The sequence below is a fragment of the Mirounga leonina genome, unplaced genomic scaffold, assembly GCF_011800145.1.
Source record: "Mirounga leonina isolate KUSES-001 unplaced genomic scaffold, KU_Mleo_1.0 Mir_154, whole genome shotgun sequence".
In the NCBI taxonomy this organism is placed as follows: domain Eukaryota; kingdom Metazoa; phylum Chordata; class Mammalia; order Carnivora; family Phocidae; genus Mirounga; species Mirounga leonina.
Window position 1 is genome coordinate 19520456 of NW_023270389.1, and position 13701 is coordinate 19534156.

General features: G+C 35.8%; 1 non-coding gene across 1 annotated transcript; it reads right to left on the reverse strand.

Annotated features, from left to right (window-relative positions):
• Positions 1-251: 251 nt before the first annotated feature.
• Positions 252-358, reverse strand: LOC118014652. Its single transcript, XR_004680343.1, has one exon. It is a non-coding gene; the product is annotated as a U6 spliceosomal RNA (small nuclear RNA).
• Between the last annotated feature and the right edge of the window lie 13343 nt (positions 359-13701).

The window sequence follows — 13701 nt, forward strand, 5'->3', positions numbered from 1 at the left end:
TTCTATAAAATAATTTCCAAATATATTATGCAAATAATATATAATCTCCAATACACATATTTCATATTCACATTTGTAGTTCTACATTTGAAATTACCACATACATTACCTGATAGCATGTAAATACTTAAGACAACCTACATTAAGTTTATAATCTTCCTTCCAACCTTCTCTTTTAGTAAATGAAATGGACATTGACATAGAAAATCCAACATCCATTCTATTTTTTTTTTTTTAAAGTCAGAAAACCAAAACATATGGAATGCTTCATGAATTTACATGTCATCCTTGCTCAGGGGCCATGCTAAACTTCTCAATATCATTCCAATTTTAGTATATGTGCTGCCCAAGTGAGTACTCTCCTATTCTTTTTAATACCAGGCCCAGATTTTAGGGCTCATGCTTGCTGTTAATGAAAGTCAACATTTCTCTAGCCTCTTTTTCCATGAAGCTGGCAACATGGCCAAATTTTGGTGAATTACATGTGAGCAGAAGTGTTGTTTGGGTTTGGCTATTTAAGGTGAACCCACTCCATCTATATACTCCTGCTGTTACTTCTTCCTGCAATGAGGATATCATAAATGCAGTTCCTTAACTATAGTCTTAAACCATGGGATAAAAGCTTGAAAATGGGAGCTTTGTACTAGAATGGTGAAATAAAGAGATGGAATGTTTGATTCACTGATGATATTGCAGAAGAGCCACAATATCAGTTTTGGACTGCTTACCTAATATCTTTTATGTAAAATAAAATAAAATTAGCTTTCCCTTGTCTAACAATTTTTAGTTTGAATTTTTATGTTATAATGAGCTGAACATATATAAGGCATACAACCATTCCTTTACTGGCCCATATTTAGAGTCATCTTTTACTCTGCTTTAATTCATCCTATCTAGTTCTAGCAGTTAGCCATCACATTCTATTTATTTACCTGTGGATATTTAAGCTATCTAAAATATCTCTTCTCTAAGCAACTGCCCTGCTCTCATTTTTGGACTGAAGGCATTGTCTTACAGATGTTGGAAAAATAATTATCCCTACATTCAGATCTATTCCTTCTACTTTCTTGTTTAAAGTTGGCTATTAATTTTTATTTAATAACATCCAAGGTTATCCTAAGATATTTGCAACTTATACTTCCATAAACAACGTGTTTGGCAGTATCATGCTCCATGTGTCTCCCATACCTACTTATGAATCAATCATAGATACGTTACCTATCTGAAGCTGTCAGACAAGAATTTATATCTACTCTTATCAATGCTTGAGGTGCTCTTTTTTTTCATCAAAATAGGAACAGGATAGGATAATAGAAAATCATATGGACATAAAATAAAACACATGTAGTTTGGAATCTTGAGTTAAAGACTTCTTAGAAGTTTGAACTTAGGAAATGTTCTTAATCTTTCTGAATATCAATTTTCTAATTGATAAAATGTCAACAATGTCTTGCTCATGATGATGGTTAAACTAAGTTCAAAATGTTAGCCTAGAGTTGAAGCCATGATGGAACAAGAGGGAAAAGATTTATCCCTCCACCTTAAGATAATATTTATAATATCTATAATATCTATGTGTATAATAACTGTTTTCAGATATTGGCCAGTAGGCGATGGTGTGCTGTGATCCTGCTTGGAAGGGAAACAACTGCTAATAATTTCTGCTTCCAGGTACATTCCAAAGGAGCAGGTAAAGAATCCCAAACAGTTCATCGCAGTCTGAGTTGTGACAGAATCAAAGATCAGGAAGTATATGGTGGCTGGAAATTTCCAGCCTTGCAAATAGGCAGGACATAAACAGTAAAAGGGACCCAGAAATCACCACATGACCCAAGAGAAATGAAAACCTATTCCTACACAAAGACTTCTACACAAAATTTTAAAGTTGTTTTATATACAGTAGCTCCAAACTGGAAACAACCCAAAACTACAGACAATGCAAATGTCTAATCAGTGTTTTAGCTCTTAGCTACTCGCTCCTTTGTACCCATCTGAAGATTGTTTTTCTTAAATACATCTAAGAGAAACCATGTGCTTATCCAATCAAATTTGTCTTAATTTTACCAGTTCATTTCAAACAGGCTATCTTATAAGTTGTTGGAAACACAATGGATTGGCCGAAGTCAGTTGTGTACCCTCAGTCCATTCAGCTTGATCAGATTGGTCACATGATCCAGAATACGCCATCAATTCTCTTTGAACATACTAATTCTGCTTTCCTCAACTGGGGCTGTAAATGGTACCATTTGGCTTAGAAGCATCAGATATCTAGAAATGTCAGATACCATGAATAAATTGTTTAGTACAAAATAATAGATGGAAGAAAGGAAAGGATGAATAACTTGGATTATTATGTAGCAGACTTTCTGTGACAACCAAAGTGATATGAATAACTAATGAAAAAAGTAAAACTAGGTTATTCTTACATTTGCATATGGCAGATTAAATATATTGAAACAATGAAGGCTACAATAAAGGAATAATAATGTTGTGGAACTGATGCTCAGCCATCTCCTTATCACAGTTATCTATTACATAGGAATGTATATAGGTTTTGTAATTCTTAGTCATTTTAGATCATTATAATTGTTACTGTTCATTGTTACCATGATATTCTAGATACTATGTCTACCGAATAATTTTAATTGATTACATCATGATCAACATTGTTTTAATTAAGTTTGAAAATCATTATGCTATATATATGACTATTTTTCAAGGCATTAAAAGCAGACATCAACTGAAATAATACAAAACTATCAATATTTTGTAGCAAAACTTTATATGGCTTCTTAATAAAGATAATTATACTTCAAATGGTTGGACATTGCCATGGAAGTTAGAATAGGCTGGCATAATTACTGGACTATAATGAAGAAAAAAGTCAAAAAGGATACATACCCTGCTGCATTTATTTCTATTGTACCACTAATATTTTTTCTAGAATTACTCATTAAATTTTATCTATTTTTTCTATAGAGAGCCTATACAAGTGAAATGAAAGAGTCTGAGTATAGCTTATGCCATGCACAAAATATCTCTGGTTATTGCCACTATATAGCTGATGGACCATAAAGCATGATACTTTTGAAAGGCCAAATATAAAACTGAGTTGTTAAAAATGTATCACATCATTTTATAGATTAGGAAAGTTCTAAAATGATATGGTATTTCAAAGATGCCACAACAATTAAGCAAAATGACCCCACCAATCATTTGTTAGGTTTAAAAATGCAGCCCCTCATAATTTAAATCACTCATTTGACATTTTACACAAACTCAGGGACAACCCTCATTTTTATGAGAAGAAGCATAACTGACTTGCACCTTCCTTTCTTGCTTCAAGAAAATCTGGTGAAGGGGAAAGAATATAGTCTTGGAAGTTCAAAAAAACCCAGCTTTAAATCCCCAACTGCCCACCCCAGGACTGCAGGAAAGGAATTGAATATTTCAGCAGAAGCAACTGAGGGCAAGAGCATGGTATACAACACATGTGTTGGGTTTTTTTGTTCTTGTTCCAACAACATTTATAATGTGCCTGACATCATATCTTAAATCCTCATGTCCTAATGACACTGTTATAGCAACTCCTGCTCATGTCCAAAGAAATTACTGACCTCCAAAGTTTCATAGCTAGTCAGTGTTGGGCAGTTGAGGATTTTTTTAAGAAACAATTACGCCAATTTTGGAATTTTTGGATGTTCATTTTCAGGTACCTAGAGTAAAACTGAAGACATTCAGATATTTCCCATGAATTTACAAAGCAAAAGATGTTTGAAATAAAACAATAGCAATTATTAATAAAATTATACTCTTTACATAAACTCCCCAATGTAATTTTTACTTGCATATTTTCTAATTATAAATAAACTGCATATGATGTGTTATATATTACTTTTGATGTATTTCATACTATTTATTCCTACTCGTATTTTTCTCTTATCTAGATCCTGTCTTTATTCTGGAAAACACCTACCTCCACATGGATGATAGATTCAATAACCTTCTATACCATGTCTTTGACTTCACATCAGTCCAATTTAATCATACTTTTCACAGTCACGGTATTAGTTTCTTTGGGTTGCTGTAACATATTACCACAAAGTTGGTGGCTTATAACACCAGTTTTTTTTTTTTTTCTCACAGTTCTAGAGACCTTAAATCCAAAATCAGGGTGTTGTCAGGGCTGCACTCCTCCACAGTCTCTAGGGAAGGTGTTCATTGCCCCTTCCAGCTTCGGATGCTTCCAGGCATTCCTTGGTTTATGGCTGCATAATTCCAATCTCTGCCTGTTTTCATAGAACCTTATCTTCTCTCTTGTGTATAAGGATACCTGTCATTGAATTTAGAGCCCCCCCCCCCTAGATAAACCAGGATGATCTCATCTTGAAATCCTTACTTATATCTGAAAGGCACTTTTTCCAAATGAAGTCACATTCACAGGCTCCTGGGGTTAGGATATGGATTTATTTTTGGAAGGGCCACCATTCCATGCACTATAGTCACCATTTCAGTTTTCTCATCAGCCACAGCCTTTCTAATTTGCTGTTTTTCAGTAGTTTGCCCCAGTCTTCCTCACAGGAATACCAGTCACTTTTTTTCTGTCTTCCTATATAACTATATGATCCTTCCTTGATTTCTTTCCCATAAAGCTAAAATTCTAAAACTCAGGACATAAACTGTTTTCTTAAAAATGTCCCTATCATCATGACATTGCAAATACTTAGTAAAGCCTAGACATTGAAACAATTCATCCACTATTCCTGCACACAGGATACTCAGAGCTGCTGGAATAACATGCAAACGTGCAAACACACAGAGCTGCATTTTTATAATCTCATGATTGCCAATGCAACTGGGTTATGGGTACTCACTGGCACACCATGTATATTTTTCTAGTTAGATCTCTTAATCTATACAGACTTTTAAATTTCATTTTTTTTCAAATATCTTACTCTAAATTTTCCTCGTTCTCTTTCGTCAGATGGTTACCCAAAACACTCTCAGCCTTCTTTAAGAGAATCTGTTATCCTGACCCAATCTCTGTTCCCTAGGTACAGTGGGATAGGCATTCTTCACCTTTTACCACAACCTGTGCTTTCCATTCCATGGTGTACTGGGGTCCCCAAGATCACCCCAAATTTCAATAATTCACTAGAAGAGCTCACAAGACTCAGCATACAGTTATATTTATGGTTGTGATTTATTACAGAGGAAAGGATACAGAGCAAACTCAGTAAAAGGAAAAGGCAAATGGGGTACATCCAGATGAAAGGAAGCGTCCTCTTTCACTACAGTTAATAGGACACCCTTAATTCCTCTGACAAGGAATTGTAACATGTAGGAAATGCTGTGTACCAGGAAAGATTCTTGGCGTCTCAGTGCTAAAGGCTTTTATTGGGGGCTGCTCACATAGGCAGGCATTCTCTGCCTAGTACATGTCAAAATTCCAGACTCTTAGAAGGGAAGCAGGTATTCATCATAAAGTGTATCATTTGCACAAATAAGTTAGGCGCAAGGAGCCACTCTTATAAATTCTAGGGATGGTGGAAAATCTCCTGAAATTCATATTCCCTGATGACACACAAGGGTTTGAGGGCAGACCTTTGTCAGGATTATCTTTTCTACACATGTAGGCTTCTGCCCACCTTTCCTTAGTAGCCTTACCCTTTACATATTATTCCCTTACTTTCCTGTATTTTCCTGTTTGTACACCTTGTTCCTCTATTTTTGCACATTTGTATCAAATTATCTCCATACTCTCATATCTTAAAAAAAAAAAAAATTCCCCCAACTCATGTTTCCCTTGAGTTGCCACACTATCACTATCTTCACCTTTATATATAACAATCTTGAAGGAATTTTCAATCCTCTATCTTTCATTTCCTCACTTAATTCTCATTCATCTAACCACTCTCTAACTCTATCCTCAAACACTTCACTATAATTGCTCAAACATAAATCACCCACTGATACTCTTGGTGCTGGATAAGCCCAACTTTCTTACCATTTTAATCTGTCACCAGCAGGCAAACTGTTGACTCTGCATTTCTTCGAGAATGTTTTGTTTTGTGATCTCTCTGGTCACTTCTCAGGCGTATTTCCTCTGTCCAACCTCTAAATGTTGATTTGGCACAGTGCTTTGCCTAAGCCCACTTTGTACCTCATATAATTGACTGGCCATTCTTCACTGGCCATGTATAAGTTGCTGTTCTCCCACTCACATCACATGTGGGTGAACATAACAGGTATCTGATCTAAAATTTCTCAAGTCATAGAAATTTTATTAAAAATCTATTTTAAAACATGTAAAGGGGTATGCCTTTATGTAAAAAAAAAAAAAAATCTATCTTAAGATCATACATTCCCAAGACAAATCCATTAAATAACTGCCATGGGAATTGGTACCTGTCCATTTCTGGGATCTCATCCAGTCATCCGATTAATCAGGTTTTATGTACCAGGCTTTGTATTAGCCACCGGTGGCAGACATTTAATTGCTTATACATTATCCTTTTCTCTTTTCTCCTTACTAAAAGTAAGTTAAGCAATTTCTGTACCACACAATTCCAAAAGATATCTTGTGCAAAAAGGTGACCCGAGAACTATTGTATGATCCTTTTCTTTCATCCCTCAAAACTCCTCTAGTGCAAACAGGATGTCTGAAAATGGAGCCATCATCTTGAAACAATCAGACAACAAATATAATGACCAAAGTCAACACATTAAGGATGGCAGAGCAGAATGATGGGTGAAGCCTGTGTCCATGACTGCATTGTCAAACTGAGCTCTCTACCTATAAACTTGTGTAAAAAAAAGCAACTTCTTTAAGCCACCATTAATTATGAGTTGCATTATTTATACTCCTGAAGTATCATTATTTGGTTCTTATCCCAGGTTTCCTTGTCAGGTAGGTTGAGGTGAAGAGGAGAAATCCCTTATTGACTGTGATTCATTCTTTAACAGTGCTGTGCTTAGGAAAGTAACAAACAGTTGTGATCAGGTTACATAAACAGGAATGTGTTGATAACATGCATGGCACTTGATTATTCTCAGTAGAAAATGAAGCAGTCTGCGAACTGCTAAACTGCACTGCATTCAGGGACTCAGAAAATGAGTAACAATAGCCAGTATTTACTGAGCACTTAAATGTACCAATTATATCTTAAACCCTCCACAGGCATTATTTCAATCTAATCCTGACAATCATCCATTTTGTTATTATCCATTATAGATATGAAGAAACAAAGGGTTGGAAATGATAGAATTAATTTATTCATTGTTTGACAGCTGTTAATTGCCATGGCCAGAATTTGAAGTCAGTCTCAATTCTTAGGCCACTAAAAAATTCTGTACTCTTATCTAGTCCAAATTTCTTCTGTAAATTCCAGAACAGTGTTTAGCCATGTACTAGATACATCCATTGAAAATTTTGATAACAAAAGAAATAAACATAACCTCAAACCTGAGCCTCTTCTTATCTCAAAAATGAATTCCATTACCCATACATATATCTAAACAAGATTTTTTTTTTCCTCTCACCCTCTATTTCTGCTTATTGACTTGTCACACCCAATGATTAATTTTTTAAAGGTATGACCCTATAGGGGTCAAAATCAGCTGAGTGGGTCATAATCAACATTTTATAAAAAAATAGATAAGCTAAAAAATTAAAATCATGTAATCAGATCAATAAATGTAGAAAAAGCATTTGATAGAATTTGACACCTCTTCATGATAAGAACTCTCAGTAAACCAGCAATAGAGGGGAACTTCCTCCACATGATAAAGATTCTCTTAAAAAACCTGCAGCTAACATCATACTTAATAGTGAGAAACTCAAACCTTTCCCACTAAGATCAGGTATAAGGAAAGGATGTCTTCTCTCAAAATTCCTTTCCAACATTATACTATACTGAGAATTTTAGCTAATACAACAAGACAAAACAAAACAAAAACAAAACAGATTTAAGAATATATAAGAACCAAAGATAACATGATTTTCTATGCAGAAAATCTTAAAAAATCTACAAATAAATTACTATAACAATTATAGCAAGGTTGCAGAATATAAGATATATATACAAAAGTTAATTGCTAACCTATATACCATCAATAAACAAGTGGAATTTCTTTTTTTTTTTTAAGATTTTATTTATTTATTTGAGAGAAACAGAGAGACAGAGAGAGAGAGAGCATGTGCAGAGAGAGGGGCAGAGGGAGAAAGAGACCCAGACTCCCCGCTGAGTGGGGAGCCAGACACAGTGCTCAATCCCAGGACCCTGAGATCATGACATGAGCCAAAGGCAGATGCTTAACCAACTGAGCCACCCAGGTGTCCCAACAAGTGGAATTTCACATTAAAAACACAATACAATTTATATGAGCATCCTTCAAATTAAAATACTTAGGTACAGATCTGACAATATATATATATAAGTTCTATAGGAGGAAAACTATAAAACTCTGATGAATTAAATAAAAAAACCTAAGTAAATAGAGAGATATTTCATGTTCATGGATAAGAAGACTCACTATTCTTAAGATGTCTATTTTTTCCAAATTAATCCATACATTCAAAGCAATCTCAATCAAATTCCCAAGGTGTTATTTTGTGGAATCAACAAACTGATTGTAATGTTTATATAGAGAAGCAAAAAGCCCAGATTAGCCAACACAATGTTAAAGAAGAAAACAAAGTCAGAGAACTAACACTACCCACCTCCAAGACCTGGAACAGAGCTATGGTAATCTAGACAATGGTATTAACATAAGAATGGACAAATTAATCAATGGAAGAGAATAAAGAGTTTGCCATACAACCCAGCTATTACATTCCTTATTACCCAAAGGAGTTGAAAATTTATGTCCACATAAAAATACCCATATGGTTATAGCATAGCAGGTTTATTCATAATTTCCAAAACTTGGAAGCAACCACATCCTTCAGTAGGTGAATGGACAAATAAAATGTGATACATCCAGACAACTGAATATTATTCAGCACTTAAAAAAAGACTATAAAGCTATGAAAAGACATGAGGGGACATTAAATGCATATCTGTAAGTGAAAGAGGCCAATTTAAAAGGCTACATATTATATCATTCCAATTATACATCATTCTGGAAAAGGCAAAACTATGGAGACAGTAAAAAGATCAGTGGTCGCCAGAAGATGTAATGTGAAGGTGGGTGGGGGCGCAGATAAAGCAGAGCACAGAAGATTTTTATGGCAGTGAAAACACTCTGTATGATACCATAATGATGGATACAGGTCATTATGCACTTGTTCAACCCATAGAATATTCAACACCAAGAGTGAACCATAATGGAAATAGGAGACTTTAGCTTATTATGGTGTGTCAATATAGATTCATCTAATATAACAAATATATCACTCTGGTGGTAGATGTTGATAATTGACATAGTCTATGTATGTGTAGAGCAGAGTATATGGGGAATCTGTAATTCTCCTCAATGTTGCTGTGAACCTAAAACTATTCTAAAAAGCTAAAATTTTAATTTAAAAATCTGTGCTGATAAAAAAATGAGCAGTTACTGAATATTGTTGACCTTTGAACAATACAGTTGTTGGGGTGCCAACCACCACAGAGTCAAAAATCCATGTATAACTCTGACTCCCCCAAAACTCAATTACTAATAGCCTACTGCTGACTAGAAGCCTTACCAATAACATAAACTTTACATTAACACAAATTTTTATGTTATATGTATTATATACTGTATTCTCATAAAATAAGCTAGAGAAAAGAAAATCTTAAAAAAAACCTAGATGAGAAAATATATTTACAGTACTATACAGTATTTACTAAAATAGTCTGCCTATAAGTAGACCCACACACCTCAAACTTGTGTTTTTTGGAGACTTCCAGGGAATATAAGAGTAGGGAGATCCTAAGCTAACTTCATTCCATGGATACAATTAGATGTAACACCCACATCAGTATAAGTAACTCAGAAAACAAATTGAAGACTGGCAGAGCAAATTCTCCACAGCTAAATGTAGAGAAAAGGCCACATGGAAGAGGATAGGAAGAGTAGAGACATGGTCATGAGCTAAAGGGACCCACAGGAGGTGGGAGAGAGGGATACCTTGGGAATGGAGAGGGGAGAGAAACAGACTCAACACCAAGCAACCCAGGCACCAGGAACCCACCTGGAGAAGATGAATCCGCATTAGATTTGACTTTGAAAAGCAGAGCAGCTTAATTTTATGAGTTCTTACAATCATTAGGGTTTAACACCTGGAACTTTAAAACAGCAGGCACCACTTAAAGAGAGCCTGAAGGGTGACAGGGAACTGAGTCCCTGCCTTTAAAGAAACAGTGCAACAAACAGCCCCCCTGAGATACAGAACAGAAAGAGCAGATTGAAAAAATGCCTGGGGTATATGGAAAGGAGATTTATTTACTAATCTCAGAGCTTGTACTGGAGGGGCAGGAATCTTTAGGAGACCTCTCCAGGAACAAAGGAGCAGCAGGTGCCATTTCCCTCCCCCACTCCCCAGCTTAGACACACAGACACCTGTAGGAACCAGCCCAGCACCAACACTCTCCACCTAACTTACTAACATTGCATACCCCGCCCCACATTCTCCTGAGGACCTGCCCTCTCCAATACTCTCTTGGCCAGAGCCCATCCAAAGTGATAATACAAGCCTGGCAGGGTACAAGCAGGCCCGACAGGGGAGAGCACCAAACCAATGTGATTCCTGTCTCAGGGGAGGGGAAGGTAACTACATTTACCAGTCCCACTACTGCTGAGCAGTGGGCTGGAAGAAAATATCTGATCTACTGCAGGCCCCATCCACCAACAAAGGCTTCTCAGGGTACAACACAAGAAAAGCGGCTAGTCTGACTCAACTAAAACCCAAGGCAACCTCAGACTGCCCCACTAACAACACAAGGACCAAACCCTGCCCACAACAGGCAAAGAAAGCCACTGCAGACCACTGGAATTAAGGCAAAAGTGGCTCAGACACAACAGCAGGGCCCAGGCACCACACACAGGAGACAACCCTGAAAAGCCAGGTTCTGGTGAATAGAGGACATTGTACTGTGGTAATACAGAACCTCTTTCTTCATAAGTCCACTGCTTTCAAGAGCAGGAAACATTACTGGCACTCCTAACACACAGAAACAGACACAGAAAGTTAGACAAAATGAGACAAGGAATAGGTCTCAAAATTAAAGAGCAGGACAAAATCACAACAAGAGAGCTAAAAATGAAACATAAATAAGTAATATGCCCAATAGAGAAACTAAAGTAATGGTCAAAAAATACTCACTGGACTTGAGAAGAGTGGAGGACCTCAGTGAGACCCTAAACAAAGAAACAGCAAACATAAAATAGAACCAATCAGAGAGGAAAACTCAATAACTGAAATTAAAAATATACTAGAAGAAATAAATAGTAGACTACAGAAAACAGAACAACAAATCAGCGACTTGGAGGACTGAGTAATGGAAAGCAATCAAGCTAAAGAGGACAGAGAAAAAAGACTAATAAAAATGAAAATAGATTAAGAGAACTCAAGGATACCATCAAGTATAATAACTTTTGCATTATAGGGATCTCAGAAGGAAGACAGAAAAGAGGACAGAAAATTTATGTGAAACAATTATATCTAACAAGTCCTGAATCTGGGGAAGGAAACAGAAATCCAGATCCAGGAGGCACAGAGAGTCCACAACAAAATCAATCCAAGAAGGTCCACACCAAGATACATAGTAAATAAAATGGCAAAAAATAGTGATAAAGAGAGAATTTTGAAATCAGCAAGGGAAAAAGCAAACAGTTACATACAAGGGAAACCCCATAAGTCTATCAGCTGATGTTCAACAGAAACTTGCCAGGCTGGAAGCAAGAGTCATGATACATTCAACGTGCTAGGGGAAAAAAAAAAATCTGCACCCAAGAATACTCTATCCATCAAGGCTATCATTCAGAATAGAGAGACATAAAGAGTTCCCCAGACAAACAAGTTAAAAGAGTCTATGACCCCTAAATCAACCCCTACAAGAAATATGGCTAACATCATACTCAAAGGTGAAAAACAGAGCTTTTCCCACAGGGTCACAAGACAAGTATATCTTCTCTCACCACTTTTATTCAACATAGTACTGGAAGTCCTAGCTACAGCAAGCAAACAACAAAAAGAAATAAAAAGCATCCAAATTGGTAAGAAAGAAGTAAAACTTTCACCGTTTGCAGATGACAAGATATGTAGAAAATCTGAAAGACTCCACCAAAAGACAACTAGAACTGATAAATGAATTCAGCAAGGTCACAAGATACAAAATCAATATATAGAAATCAGCTGCATTTCTATACACTAAAAATAAAGCATCAGAAAGAGAAATAAAGAAAACAGTCTCATTTACAACTGCACCAAAAATAATAAAATACCTAGAAATAAATTTAACCAAGGAGGTGAAATGCCTATACTCTGAGAACTATAATGCACTGATGAAAGAAATTGAAGATGACAAAAATGAACAGCAAGAGAGTCCATGCTCATAGATTGGAAAAAAAATATTGTTAAAATGTCTATACTACCCCAAGCAATCTACACATTTAACGTAATTCCTATGAAAATACTAACAGCATTTGCCAGAAAACTAAAATGAATAGACCTACAATTTGTATTGAACCACAAAAGCAATCTTGAAAAGGAACAAAAAAACTGCAGGTATCACAATCCCAGATTTCAAAATATACTCCAAAGCTATGGTAATCAAAACAGTATGGTACTGGCACAAAAACAGACACATAGATCAATAGAACAGAACACAGAGCCCAGAAATAAACCCACTATTATATGGTCAATTAATCTTTGAGAAAGGAGGCAAGAATATGCAATGGGAATAAGACCATCTCTTCAACAAATGGTGCAGGGAAAACTGGACAGCAAAATGCAAAAGAATAAAGTTAGACCACTTTCTCACACTATACACAAAAATAAACTCAGAATGGATTAAGGACCTAAATGTGAGACCTGAAATCATCAAAATCCTAGAAGAGAGCACAGGCATTGTAGCAACATTTTTCTAGATATGTCTCCTGAGACAAGGGAAATAAAAGCAGAAATAAACCATTGGGACTTCATCAAAATAAAAAGCTTCTGCACAGCAAGGGAAACAGTCAACAAAACTAAAAGGCAACCTATGGAATGGGAGCATATATTTGCATATGACAGATTTGATAAAGGGTTAGCATCCAAAATATATAAAGAACTTTATAATACCAAGAAAATAATCCAATTAAAAATGGGCAGAGAATACGAACAGACATTTCTCCAAAGATGACATACAGATGATCAACAGACCCATGAAAAAATGCTTAATATCACTTATCATCAGGAAAATTCAAATCAAACCCCAATGAGGTATCACCTCCCACATGTCAGATTTTGCTAAAAGCAAAATCACAAGAAACAACAAGTATTGGTGAGGATATGAAGGAAAAGGAACCCACTGTTGGTGGAATGCAAACTTATACTGCCATTGTGGAACACAGTACAGAAGTTCCTCAAAAAATTAAAAATTACTATGTGATTCAGTAATTCTACTACTGGGTATTTACCATAAGAATATGAAAATATTAATTTAATAAAATGTATGCATCCCTATGTTTACTGCAGCATTATTTACACCAGCCCAATTATGGAAGCAGTCCAAG